We start from the raw sequence: 12,777 nt of genomic DNA, 5'->3' as shown, positions 1-12,777 counted from the left end.
AAATCTAATGGTAACCCCAAATCAAAAACCACTATAGATATGCAAAGAATAAAGAGAAAGGAGTCCAAATATGTCACTAAGAAAACCAGCAAAGAAAGCCTAAGAGAAGAATCAGAAAAACTACAAAAACAACCAGTAACAAAAAATCAAATACATATCTATCAATAATTACTTTGAATGTAAATAGGTTAAATGCTCCAATCAAAAGACATAGGGTAACGAAATGGATTGAAAACAAAAAGAAAGACCTATATGCTGCCTACACAGAACCCATTTCAGACCTAAAGACACCTGCTAATTGAAAGTGAGCGGATGGAAAAACATTTATCATGCAAATGGATGTCAAAAGAATGCCAGAGGAGCAATACTTAGACAAAATCAATTTTCTTTTATGTTTTAAAAATCGTTTTATTTTCATTCTAGTGTAGTTAACATACAATATTAGTTTCAGGTGTACAATGTAGTGATTCAGTAATATATATAATTTTATATATTACTCCATGCTCATTGTGTTAAATGTACTCTTAATCTTCTTCACCTGCTTCACTTATCTCCTCACCCACTTCCTCTCTGGTAACCTTCTGTTTGTTCTCTATAGTTAAGAATTTGATTCTTGGTTTGTCTCTTTTTTTTTCCTCTCTGTTCATTTGTTTTGTTTCTTTTTTTGTTTGTTTGTTTTTTTATGATAGAGAGAGAGAGAGAGAGGCAGAAAGAGAAGCAGGCTCCATGCGCTGGGAGCCCGACGTGGGATTCGATCTCGGGTCTCCAGGATCGCGCCCTGGGCCAAAGGCAGGCACTAAACCGCTGCGCCACCCAGGGATCCCTGTTTTGTTTCTTTTTAAAAAATTACTGTTTTTTTTCTTAATTTAAATTTTAGATAGTTAACATACAGTGCAATATTGGTTTCTGGAGTAGTATTCAGTGATTCATCACTTAAATATAACACCCAGTGCTCATCCTAACAAGTGCCCTCCTTAATACTCCTCTCCCATCTAGCTCATCCCCACCCCCCCAACTCCCTCCATCAACCCTCAGTTTGTTCTCTATCCTTAAGAGTCTTTTATGGCTTGTTACTTATATCAGGCAAAACAAACTTTAAAACAAAGAGTGTAACAAGAGACAAAGAAGGACATTATGTAATAATAGAGGGGACAATTTGAGAGGATGATACAACAATTTTAAGTATTTATGTACCCAACATAGGATCACCCAGATATATAAAAGAGATAATAACAAACATAAATTAATTGATAGTAATACAATAATAGTAGGGGACTTTAACACCCTGCTTACATTGATGCATAGATCGTCCAAACAAAAAATCAACAAGGAAATAGTGGCTTCATATTGACACACTGGACCAGATGGATTTAACAGATATAGTTGAAATATTCCATCCTGGGCAGCCCCGGTGGCGCAGCGGTTTAGCGCTGCCTTCAGCCCGGGGTGTGATCCTGGAGACCCGGGATCGAGTCCCACATCAGGCTCCCTGCATGGGGCCTGCTTCTCCCTCTGCCCGTGTCTCTGCCTCTCTCTCGCTCTCTCTGAATGAATAAATAAATAAATCTTAAAAAAAAAAAAAGAAATATTCCATCCTAAAACAGAAGAATGCACATTCATTTCAAGTGCACATGGAACAGTGTCCAGAATAGATAACATGCTGGGCCAAAAAACAAGCCCCAACGATTTCAGAGACAAAGTCATACCATGGATCTTTTCTGACCACAGTACTATGAAACTAGAAATCAACCACAAGAAAGAAGTTGGAAAGAACACAAATACGTGGGAGTTAAATAACATGCTAGTAAACAATGAATGGGTCAGCCAAGAAATCAAAGAGGAAGTAAAAAATACACATGGAAACAAAGGAAAATGAAAACACAATGGTCCAAAATCCTTGGGATGCAGCAAAGTCCGTTCTAAGAGGGAAATTTATAGCAATACAGGTCTACCTCAAGAAGGAAGAAAAATCTCCAATAAACAACCTAACTTTATATCTAAAGGAGCTAGAAGAACAACAAACAAAACCTAAAACCAGCAGAGAAGGAAATGATAAAAGATTGTAGCAGAAATAATGATATCGAAACTTAAAAAACAATAAAACAATTCAATGAAACCAGGAGCTTGTTTTTGAAAAAAATAAAAAAAAATTGAAATACCTCTAACTGGTCTCATCCAAAAAAAAAAATGGTGGCAGGGTAGGGGGAGACTCAAACAAAATCAACAATGAAGGAGGAGAAATATCCAACAACATGAAATACAAACAGCTTTGAGAGAATATCATGGAAAACTATATGCTAACAAATAAGACAAACTCCCCCAAATTGAGAAATTCCTAGAAACATATAGTGTACCAAAAGTGAAACAGGAAGAAATAGAAAATTTGAACTGATTACCAAGGACATTGAATCTGTAATCAAAACTCCCAGAAAACAAAAGTCCAGGACCAGATGGCTTCACAGGTGAATTCTACCAAACATTTAAAGAAGACTTAATGCCTGTTCTTCTTAAACTATTTCAAAAAATAGAAGGAAACCTAAACTCGTTCTATGAGGACAGTATCACCCTGACACCAAAACCAGATAAAGAGACCACAAAAAAAGGAGAACTACAGGCCAATATCTCTGATGAACATAGATGCAAAAATTCTCAAAAAATACCAGCAAACTCAGCATCAAAAAACAATCCAATTAAAGAATGAGCAGAAGACATGAACAGACATTTCTCCAAAGATGTCCAGATGGCAAAGAGACACATGAAAAGATGCTCAACATCACTCACCACCAGGGAAATGCATATCAAAACTACAATGAGATAATACCTCACACCTGTCAGAATGGCTAAACTCAAAACCACAAGAAACAACAGGTGCTGGAAAGTATATAAAGAAGTGACATTTGTGCATTATTATTTTTTTAAAGATATTTATTTATTTATTTATTTATTCATTCATTCATTCATTCATTCATTCATTCATGAGAGACAGAGAGAGAGAGAGGCAGAGACACAGGGAGAAGCAGGCTCCATGCAGGGAGCCCGATGTGGGGCTCGATCCCAGGACTCCAGGATCACGCCCTGGGCCAAAGGTGGCGCTAAACCACTGAGCCACCCAGGCTGCCCCACACTTGTGCATTATTAGTGGGAATGCAAAGTGATGGAGCCACAGCGAAAAACAGTATGGAGGTTCCTCAAAAACTTAAAACTAGAACAACCCTATGATCCAGTAATGGCACTAATGAGTGTTTACCTCCAAAATACAAAAAAGAAACCACTAATTCAAAGGGATATGTGCACCCCTGTGTTTATAGCAGCATTATTTAAAGTAGCCAACTTACGGAAGCAGCCCAAGTGACCATTAATAGATGAATGGATAAAGAAGATGTGGTATAAGTATCCAATGGAATATTATTCAGCCTCAAAAAAGAATTAAATCTTACCATTTACAATGATAAGGCCGGAGTTATAAGGAATAATACTATGTGAAGTAAGTGAGTCAGAGAAAGACAAACACCATATGGTCTCAGTCATAGATAGAATTTAGAGGAAAAAGCCAAATGAGCAAAGGGGGAAAAATGAGACAAACCAAGAAAGAGACTCTTAACCATAGAGAATAGACTTCTGGCTACCAAAGAGGAGGTGAGTGGAAGGATGGGTAAAACAGGTGATGAGGACAAAGGAGTGCACTTGTGATGAGCACTGGGTGATGTATGGAATTGCTAAATCACTATACTGTATGCCTGAGACTAATATTACACTGTATGTTAACTATTTTGGGATTAAAGGGAAAAAAAACTCCTCTTTTCTCTCTCCCCTCAGCCCCTGGTAACCACCATTTTGTTTTCTGTTTCCGTGACTTTGACTACCATAGATACCACTTATGAGTGGAATCATTTAGTATTTTTCTTTTTTGTGACTGTTCACTTAGCATAATGCCCTCAAGTTTCATCCATGTTTTTTTTTTGTTTGTTTGTTTGTTTGTTTGTTTTATGATAGTCACACACAGAGAGAGAGGCAGAGACACAGTCAGAGGGAGAAGCAGGCTCCATGCACCAGGAGCCCGATGTGGGATTCGATCCCGGGTCTCCAGGATCGTGCCCTGGGCCAAAGGCAGGCGCCAAACCGCTGCGCCACCCAGGGATCCCAAGTTTCATCCATGTTAAAGCATATGACATAATTTCCCTTTTCAGGCTGAATAATATTCCATTATATGTATATAACAAATTTTACTTATCCGTATGCTGATGGACATTTGGATTACTTCCATATCTTGCTATCTGGACTAATGCTGCTATGAACATGAGTCTACAAATACATTTTTTAGACCTAGCTTTAAATTCTTTCGGGTATATACTCAGAAGTAGAATTGCTGAGGCATATGGTAATTCTGTGTTCCGTTATCTGAGGAACTGCTATTCTGGAGAAAGGGATTTTTAAAACCTGTGTATAAAATCCTGGGCAGACCTTTATGTAACCCATACATGAAACCCTACAGAAACAACACAGCAGAAGATTTGATAACTGAACGATGGTCTGGAATACCATCCAGGTTTAGATTTACTTCTGGCTAGCATATGGTGGGAAAGGCCAGAAAAGCACAGCAAAACCTTTGAAAACTAAACTGGCTTTGAAACCATGGCCCACATAAATGGCCAGAACATGTGTGCCTAAGTACATTGACTGCTAAAATAAATTTAAATAGCAGTGAGGAGCTCATCAAAATGCCAAGGGTACAATCCAAAGTTTTCATCATACCAAAACCTACAAAAAAAATCTCAGCTTGAATGAGAAAAGGTAATTAATAGATGTTACCCCCAAAAGAAACAGATGTTAAGGCAGCTATCATAAAGTATCTCAAACAATTGTGGACACTCATTAAACAGGTTGTATTAGCAAAGAAAAAGAAGGAATAAAGAACCATATGGAAATAAAATTTCTTTAGAGAAAAGAAAATGATTTAAAAAATCAACCTCAAATCATGATTATGTTATATACCCCAAACAAATACAATGTCATGTCAGTTATATCTCAGTAACATGAGAAGAGTTAACCTCTTAGCATTTGAATTACTCCCTCATTTATTTTATTTTATTTTTTAAAGTTTTATTTATTTATTTATTTAGAGAGAAAGGCAGAGACACAGGCAGAGGGAGAAGCAGGCTCCATGCAAGCAGCCTGACGTGGGACTCGATCCCGGGTACCCAGGATCACACCCTGGCCTGCAGGTGACGCTAAACCACTTCACCACCGGGGCTGCCCTACTCCCTCATTTAAAAAACACTTTTAATTTGGCTTCCAGGGTATCATACTGTCTTGATTTTCTTCCTTCCTGGACTGTTTCCTATATGTTGGGGTTTTTTTTTTTCCCCTCATTCCTACCATTTCTTCTTACTCTCAAAATGGTGGAATTTTTGAGATTTGTGATAAAATATAAAGGAAGTCTCATCCTACCCCCAAAGTAACTTTTTTTGACAGTGTTCACCTCATTTTGTAAAATTGCAAACACATTTTAATGATATGTCAAACATGTTTAAATGAAACTTTCATTTGAATATTATATTTTTAAGACACATTTGAAAAGAAGGCATTTCTATACATCAAAAGCAAGTAATATAAACTGGTATTTAGCATCTGAGAGAAAGCTTATGATAAGAATCTATACAAAGACTTTTGGTTGCTGAGATTTATAGTATCAAGGCCCAGCTAGATAACCTCACTAAGTGTGGAACAACACCTCTCAGAGAACACTGAATCATGTTTTCTGAAGCAATGATCTTGTCTAAGCCAAAAGGAGAAATGTTGACTTCCTGGGACTCAAAGGAAGCTGAGCATAGAGACTGAAAGATTGCAGTAAGCTTATGTGGGCTTTGCTGCCCCATTTCTTCCCCACCAACTCAGTTTTTACTTAACTTTTTAGGAGAAATAAGCATAGTCCCTGGTGTGATTCTGTCCTGTGCGGCTGTTCTGTGAAACAGTAGTCCTATATCTCCATCTGCCTTCTCTCCCACCTAAGTGTGTGCCACCACCCCTTGGAAGATTTGACATGGACATGAGCCCCCTGAGGCCCCAGAACTATCTTTTTGGTTGTGAACTAAAGGCTGACAAAGATTACCACTTTAAGGTGGATAATGATGAAAATAAGCTCCAGTTATCTTAAGAATGGTCAGTTTGGGAGCTGGTGGTGCAAAGGATGAATTGCACATTGTTGAAGCAGAGGCAATTATGAAGGCAGTCCAATTAAAGTCACACGGGCAACTTTGAAAATGTACAGCCAATGGTGTCCCTTGGGGGCTTTGAAATAACACCACCTGTGGTCTTATGGTTGAAATGTGGTTTGGGGCCTGTGCATATTAGTGGACAGCATTTAGCTTGGAGGAAGATGCAGAGTCAGAAGATGCAGAAGAGGATGTGAAACTCCTTAGTATATCTGGAAAGCGTTTTGCCACTGGAAGTGGTAGCAAGGTTCCACAGAAAAAAGTAAAACTTGCTGCTGATGAAGATGATGATGATGATGATTTTGATGATGAGGAAGCTGAAGAAAAGGCTCCAGTAAAAAAATCTATATGAGATACTCCAGCCAAAAATGCACAAAAATCAAACCAGAATGGAAAAGATTCAAAACCATCAACACCAAGGTCAGAAGGTCAAGAATCTTTCAAAAACAGGAAAAGACTCCCAAAATACCGAAAGGACCTAGTTCCGTAGAAGACATTAAAGCGAAAATGCAAACAAGTATAGAAAAAGCGAATTGAACAGTCCTGGGCGCTACTGGTAAATTAAACCCAAAGCTGAGGAGAGAGGAAAAGGAGAGACAAATATAGTCCATATACTGACTGTCATCAACAATCCGGACTGAAGTCTCAAATCCCCTGTCCTGATTTGCCACCCACCCACACCCCCTTCCAGGCTGGAAGCAATCTTACTCTTGATATGCTAAAGCATTTTTCTTTTGACTGCTGTGATTCAGTAACCCCTTAAATTTTGCTTTCTATGATTTGTGCATTTGCCTCACCTCTTTGACCATGGTTTTTTTTTTTGTTTTGGTTTGGTTTTGGGTTTTTTTGACCATGTTTTAATCACCTTTGTGTCTCCCTAGCTGCTCAATAAATATTTGAATGAATCAAAAAAAGAAGCATAAATGTTGTACTTTGTGTGTGTGCACGCATTTGTGTGTGTATATGTATATGAGAGAGAGAGTGGTAATTTCTCTCAATATCGCCTACCCTCTAACATCCATATTGAACAAAATGTCAGATATTTCAGTATGGATGTGCCATGCCAAACTATAATAAAGCCTGAGGCGAAAGGTAGAGTCAGTAATTCTGTATTTGAAATTTAGTATTTTGTTTGTCATGGATTTTTCATTAATTTATATATATTTTACAAGATCTATTTATTTATTTATTTGAGAGAGAGAGCATGCATGGCTAAGAATGAGCAGGGGAAGGGGCAGGAGGAGAGAGAAAGAGAACCTCAAGCAGACTCCCCAGAGTGCAGAGTCCAGTGGGGGTGGGGTTGGGTGGGGCTCAATCCCAGGAGACGGAAATCATGACCTGAGCCAAATTAAGTTGGAGCTCAACCAACTGAGCCACCCAGGTGTCCCATCATTAATTTAGCTTTTTAAAAACGTTGCATCAAAACTATTTATCTTGACTACTGAATTTTTGGCACCTTCCTTACATTTCTCACCTGACATGAGTGCAACAGTTTTGCTACTGTTTTTTCTTTTCCCATTTTACTTTAGATGAATGGAATACTTTTTAGGACTTTATTTCTGCCTCTGGCTTATTAGCTGTACTTTTTTTTTTTTGTAGTGGTTGTGCTAGAGTTACAATATTATGTTTAACCTATCACCTCTTCCTTAAATATTATACATCTTTTGTGTGTAAAAGACAAATCTTTTAACAGTGTACTTCACAGATGCCCAGGGGGCTCAGCAGTTGAGCATCTGCCTTAGGCTCATGATGTGATCATGGGTCGGGGGATTGAGTCCTGCATTGGGCTTCCCATGAGGAGCCTGCTTCTCCCTCTGCCTATGTCTCTGCCTCTGTCTCTGTGTCTCTCATGAATAAATAAAATTTTAAAAGTCTTAAAAAACAAAAAAACAATATACTTCCATTTCACCTCTCCCATCATTTGACTGTTTCTGTCATGAATCCCTCAATACATTGTTATTAATTTTCGCTTTAAGTCATAGTCTATTTATTTATTTATTTAATTTATGATAGTCACACAGAGAGAGAGAGAGGCAGAGACATAGGCAGAGGGAGAAGCAGGCTCCAAGCACCAGGAGCCTGACATAGGATTCGATCCCAGGTCTCCAGGATCACGCCCTGGGCCAAAGGCAGGTGCCAAACCGCTGCGCCACCCAGGGATCCCTGTCATAGTCTTTTTGAAAGATTGAAAATGAGGAAAAAAGTTTTGAATATTTACTTATGTATTTAACTTTTCTGGTACTGTTCATTCTTTTGGGTAGATCCAAGTTTCCAGTACGTATTTACTTTTTGCCTAAGAATATCTTTTAATTTTTCTTAGAGTACAGATCTGGTGGAAAAAGAATTCTGTCTCTTATTTGTATGAAAACATTCTTATTTCCCCTTTATTTCTTTTAAATATGTTTATTTTGTGCCTTAAGGTGATGTTTGTATGTTAGAAACATTTTACTTTGATTGAAATTAAAATAAGTATTTAGTTTATTAAGCTTATAAGTTTAGCTTATAAACCTTATTCCAGTTATAAGTCTAACTTATTTATTAGATTTAAAAAATTTTAATTCCAGTATAGTTGACATATGTGTTACATTAGTTTCAGCTGAACAGTGTCATGATTCAACAATTCTGTATATTACTCAATGCTCATGATAAGTGTACTCTTAATCCCCATCTCCTGTTTCACCTGTCCCCTGCCTTACCGCCCTTCTGGTAACCATCTGTTTTCTCTCTAAATTAAGAGTTTGTTTCTTGGTATCTCTCTCTCTCTCTCTCTCTCTCTCTCTCCCCTTTTCCTTTGCTTATTTGTTTTCCTTTTTTTTTTTTTTTAAGATTTTATTTACTTATTCATGAGAGACAGAGAGAGGCAGAGACAGGAGAAGCAGGCTCCATGCAAGGAGCCCAACATGAAACTTGATACTGGGACCCTGGGATCATGCCCTAAGCTGAAGGCAGGTGCTCAACCACTGAGCCACCCAGGCGTCCCTGTTTTATTTCTTAAATTGCACCTATGAGTGGAACCAAGTGGTATTTGTCTTTCTCTGACTGACTTATTTCACTTAGTGTAATACTCTCAAGCTCTGTCCATGTTGTTGCAAATGGCAAGATTTCATTCCTTTTTGTGGCTGAATAATATTCCATTGTGTGTGTGTGTGTGTGTATACACACACACACACACACATCACATCATCTTTATCCATTCATCTGTCCATGGACACTTGAGCTGCTTCCATAAGTTGGCGATTCTAAATAATGTTGCTGTAATCATAAGGGTGCACGTATCCCTTTGAATTAGTGTTTTTGTTTTGGGAGATAAGTGCCCAGTAGTGCCATTACTGAATCATAGGGTAGTTCTATTTTTAACTTGCTGAGGAGTCTCTATACTGTTTTCCACAGTGGCTGTGCCAGTTTGCATTCCCACTAACAGTACACAATGGTTCCTTTTGCTTTACATCCTCACCAACATCTTTTGTTTTCTGTGTTGTTAATTTTAGCCATTCTGTCAGGTATGAGGTGATATCTCATTGTGATTTGGATTTGCATTTGCCTGATGGTGAGTGATGTTGAACATTTTTTCATGTGTCTCTTGGCCATCTGGATATTTTTGGAGAAATGTATTCATGTCTTCTACCTATTTTTTAATTGGATTATTTTTGTCAGGTTGAGTTAAGTTTTTTTTATATATTTTGGATACTAACCTCTTAGCAGATATGTCATTTGCATCTGTCTTCTCCCATTCGGTAGCTGACTCTTAGTTTTGTTGATGGTTTCCTTCACTGCCCAGAAGCTTTTATTTTGATGTAGATTCTGTAGTTTATTTTTGCTTTTGTTTTCTTTGCCTCAGGAGACATATCTAGAGAAGTTACTGCCTGTGCTGTCTTCTAGGATTTTTATGATTTCAGGTCTCACATTTAGGTCTCTAATCCATTTTGAATGCATTTTTGTGAGTGTAAAAAAATGGTCCAGTTTCATTCTTTTGCATGTAGGCTGACCAATTTTCCCAGCACCATTTGTTGAAGAGACTTTTTCCCAGCAGATACTCTTTCCTGCTTTATTGAAGATGAACTGACTGTATAATTGTGGGTTTATTTCTGTCTTTATTCTGTTCTGTTGATCTGTGTGTCTATTTTTGTGCCAAGATCATACTGTTCTGATTACTGCAGCTTTGTAATATAACTTGAAGTCTGGAATTGTGATAATGTCCAATTCTGTTTTTCTTTTTTAAGATTGCTTATTTAGTAGGGTCTTTCGTGATTGCATGTAAATTCTAGGATTGTTTGTTTTAGTTCTGTGCAAAATGCTATTGATATTTTGATAAAGAGTGCATTAAATGTGCAGATTGCTTTGGGTAGGATAGACATTTTAATAATATTTGTTCTTCCAATCCATGAGCATGAAATTCTTTCCATTTGTGTCATCTTCTATTTCTTTCATCAATGTTTTATCAAGTATGGGTCTTTCACTTACTTAGTTAAGTTTATTCCTAGGTATTTTATATTTTTGGGTGCAATTGTGAATGGGATTGTTTTCTTAACTTCTCTTTGTTGCTTCATTATCACTATATAGAGATGCAATGGATTTCTGTACATTGATTTTATATCCTGCAACTATAAGTCTAATGTTTTATTTACTTATTTTTTTTATTAGTGAGAGGGGGGGGGGAGGGACAGGGGGAGAGAGAGAGAGAGAATCTCTATGCCCAACAAAGAGCCCAATGTGAGGCTCAATCTCATAACCCAGTGTCAGTCATGACCTGAGCTGAAATCAAGAGTCAGACACTTCACCAACTGAGCCACCCAGGCACCCCTATAAGTTTAATGTTTTAACCATCATTTTTGAGGGCTTTTGAATAATACTTAATTCTATTTAATTTAGATGTTTTAAATTGCATTTGTGCATTTAATATATTGTTTTGGTATTGCAGTTGTCTGAAATATATTCAGAATACTTAAGGAATTCTTATCTAATACATTAAATTTTTAACTATATAGACCTTATGTGCTCTTATATCTTTCAAATCCATAACTGTAGTGAGATATGAACTTATAATCACAAATCTAGATCAGTTACTCAATTTCCTATTTTAAATTGAAATTACAAAGAATAGAAGTACCAAAAGCAGACTTCTTGCTTTATTCTTAATCTTAGAGGAAAAGTTTTCAATCTTTCACTATTGAATATAATGCTTATTGTGGGTTTTCATTTATATCTTTTATTATGTTGAGGTTATTTCCTTCTACTCCTAGTTTATTGAGTGTCTTTTATCATGATAGATATTTGATACTGTTAGATGCTTTTTTGGCATCGATTGAGGTAATCATGGTTTTTTTTCCCCACTTTTCTATTAATGTAGTATATTACATTGATTGATTTTTGGTTGTTGAACCATCTTTGCCTTCCAGGAATAAATCCTCCTTGATCATGGGCTATAATGCTGTTAATATATTGCTGAATTCAATTTCTAGTATTTTGTTGAGGATTCTTGTGTCAGTGTTCATTAGGTATATTGGTCTATGGTTTTCTTTTCTTGTAGTGGTTTGTTTGGCTTTAGTATGAGGGTATCCTTTAGTTTCTTTTAGTGTTTTTTTGTTTCTTTTCCTCAGACTCAATAACTTCTATTGTCCTCTCTTCAAGTTCACTGAATCCTTTTGCCTGCCTAAATCTACCTTCAAATCCTTCTAGTCACTTCTTCATTTCAGTTATTGTACTTTTCTTTCTTTCTTTCTTTCTTTCTTTCTTTCTTTCTTTCTTTCTTTCTTTCTTTCTTTCTTTTTTTTCAGTTATTGTACTTTTCAACTCCATAATTTCTTTTTTGGTTTTAGATTTTTAAAATCTTTTTATTGATATTTCCATTGTGTTCATACATTGTTTACTTTGTCCACATCCTCTTTTAGTTCTCTGAGTATTTTTAAGATGATTGTTTTAAAGTCTTTCTGTAGTATATCTGCCATCAGCTCTTTACAGGAACAGTATCTGTTGATTTATTTTTTCCTGTGAATGGGCCATACTTCCTGTTTCTTTGTGATTTTTTTAATTGAAAACTGGACATTTGAGTCTAATAATGTGGTAACACTGGAAATCAAATTCTCCTCCTTCCTCAGGGTTTGCTGGGGTTTTTATTATTATTATTTTTACATCATGTAGGATGTCTCTGCTGTGGGTCAGCCTGAGGTATAAAATCAGGGTCTTAGGTTTTTCTGATCCTTTCCTTGGGAATGCTCAGTCACTTTATAATTTTCCCCATATATGCATCTGTTTCTAATGTGCTGGCCTTTAATGTCTGGGAAAAGGAGAAAAATGAATAAAGGTAAAAATTAAATTGAATTAAGTATTATTCTAAAGCCCTCAAAAGGCTTTTTTGAGGGCTTTTTTTTTTAACCATCAGGTTAAAGCATTAAATTTATAGGGGTGCCTGGGTGGCTCAGTTGGTGAAGTGTCTGACTCTTGATTTCAGCTCAGGTCATGACACTGGGTTATGTGCTAGTCCTCTAAAGTTCCTGGCAGTCACTTTAGCCTGAACTGGAGAATTTTGTAACAGTGGGAATAGGTGCAACAGTGGTTGCTTGTCTCT

At 36.9% G+C, this 12,777-nt stretch overlaps 1 protein-coding gene and 1 pseudogene across 1 annotated transcript in view; both read left to right on the top strand.

Annotated features, from left to right (window-relative positions):
* GDPD4 (glycerophosphodiester phosphodiesterase domain containing 4) overlaps window positions 1–12,777 on the top strand; it is a 113,138-nt gene that overhangs the window by 29,312 nt on the left and 71,049 nt on the right. The window lies entirely within an intron of this gene.
* Window positions 4,071–7,095, top strand: LOC121475932 (annotated as a pseudogene).

This window comes from Vulpes lagopus, chromosome 15 (genome assembly GCF_018345385.1).
Source record: "Vulpes lagopus strain Blue_001 chromosome 15, ASM1834538v1, whole genome shotgun sequence".
Lineage (NCBI taxonomy): Eukaryota > Metazoa > Chordata > Mammalia > Carnivora > Canidae > Vulpes > Vulpes lagopus.
This window is presented reverse-complemented; position numbering and strand designations above follow the sequence as displayed.